Source organism: Crocuta crocuta, unplaced genomic scaffold, assembly GCF_008692635.1.
Source record: "Crocuta crocuta isolate KB4526 unplaced genomic scaffold, BGI_CrCroc_1.0 scaffold20, whole genome shotgun sequence".
NCBI lineage: Eukaryota > Metazoa > Chordata > Mammalia > Carnivora > Hyaenidae > Crocuta > Crocuta crocuta.
The window spans coordinates 1308607-1310642 of record NW_027527932.1 but is presented as its reverse complement, the minus strand read 5'-3'; the positions used below and the strand labels follow the sequence as shown (position 1 = coordinate 1310642).

The 2036-nt window shown below is 51.8% G+C and overlaps 1 protein-coding gene across 1 annotated transcript in view; it reads left to right on the top strand.

Moving 5' to 3' along the window:
* The window catches only part of ADHFE1 (alcohol dehydrogenase iron containing 1), a 30626-nt gene that overhangs the window by 248 nt on the left and 28342 nt on the right, over window positions 1-2036 (top strand).

The following is a 2036-nucleotide window of genomic DNA, read 5'->3' as shown; positions in this document are numbered from 1 at the left end:
ACGCCGCCCCCCTGGGGGCGGCCCCCGGGGCCCCACGTGTTCCTGCCCGGTTACTCCCAGGAGCCCGGGGGGGGACGGCGTCGTCGCGGTGCGCCCGGCGCGGTGGGCAGGCCGTGCCCTGCTCGGCCTGCCGTTAAGGACACTGAGGCCCGGAGAGGTCGGTGCCCCCGCGTCGTGGCAGACACTGGAGGCCTGGCACAGTGGACACGTTCAGGTGTCCAACCTACACAGGCGTACTGGGGAGATGCTCTGCGCCGAAAACGACTCCGGGCGCTGGGGGCTCAAAGGTGAAAGACTCTGGAGCAGTGGAAAGTCTAACGGGCAACTGGATGAGGGAGCGGGGTTTGTGAAACGGCCTTTGGGGAAGTCTGGGGACAGAGAGTAGAAGAGAAAGGGTTGCGCGCGGTCCCCAGGGGCTTCACTCCCTGGCATGCACCGGGCGTCGGGTATTAGAAGTGACGACGTGCCTGACCCCCTCCGGAAATGCCGGCCACCTGGTCAATGCGTGTGGGGTGTGCAAATGCACACGGGAGCCTGGGAACACGTGACATTTCGAGCTAGTGGATAGAGGGAAGGGGAAGGGACGGGCCAGAGACCAACGGCAAGCAACGTGGGAGGAGCAGCCCCTTTGGCAAGAGACGTAGTTCCAGGAGCAAAAAGTAGTTAAAATCTGGACGTACCTTCCTAGAAGGAGGTGAGGATGCAGAAGACAGATCCTGAATAAGAACACAGCCTTTACCGGGCACTTCCCTACATGCTTTACGTGTGCTATCAATAGGAGCTGTGATCCTTACAGCAACCCTATGCCAGACCGTATTATTATCCCCATGTTACATGTTATTTTTTATATTAAAAAAATAAAAGCATGGGGGCGCCTGGGTGGCTCAGTCGGTTGGGCGCCCGACTTCGGCTCAAGTCATGATCTCACGGTTCGTGGGGCTCTGTGCTGACAGCTCAGAACCTGGAGCCTGTTTCGGATTCTTTGACTCCCTCTCTCTCTGACCCTCCCCTGCTCACGCTGTCTCTCTCAGAAATAAATAAAACATTTTAAAAGTTTTTTTAAATAAAAGCATGAAGAAAAAGAATTTGTCCAGTTTCACACAGCTAAACGGCACAGCCATCATTTGAGCCCAGATATTCTAGTTTCACAGGCCCTGTTCTCAGTACTCTGCTAAAGAGTTTGGACCGTGTCCTGTAGATACCGAAAGCTGTGGAAGCGCTAGTTCTCACTGTGAAACACGAATACTTTGAGATGTCCCATGGGAAGAAAAAAATTCCGTGGCCAAATAATTGGGAAACTGTTCTTTGCTGCATAGCGCTTTTGGAAAGTCACGATAATTAGCACATGAAAGGCTCTGAGAAGTCCTACAGGGTATAAAGCAAAAAAAAAAAAAGTTTAGCTGTATTTACACTTTGTTCTAAATCTGTGTTATAAAACTCTTTTTATCAAGCAACACCATGTATATTCTTTGGAAGCAGTGTCATGTAGAACACGTGCTTGGACAAAGCCGCATGGCATGACTAGAATTATGTTCGAGCTTTCTGGTGACAATGCACAGCAGAGAGGAAAGACTAGAAGTAACTGTCATGCTCCAGCTAGAAGGTGATAGCCTCAGGTACCAGGGGGAGGCAGCTAGTACAAGGGGTAGATAAGAAAAATATTGAGGAGTCAGTTAAAATCAGCAGGAGTTTGTATCCGATTAGTGAGATGGAAGGAGAAAGTGAAGTTTCTGGCTGGGGTACAGGTGAACATTAGGGCCATTGACCGGGATGGGAAGTAAGGAGGGTGAGCGTTAGGAGGGAGATGAGAACTTGCCTTAGGGACTTCAGACTGGACATCCCTCAGGAAGAAGGGATGAAGAAGCCCTCCAGCAGGCAATTGACTGTATTGTTACAGAGGCGAGGGGCGCGTAGGAGCTCACCCATGTGTACAGAGGACTGTTTAGATCATGGATGTGGAAGCAGAGGCCTTGGAAAACAGTAAGCCTAGGCGGGTTGAGAATGAGGTCCTGGGGAGCCGCACCATTACAGCACGA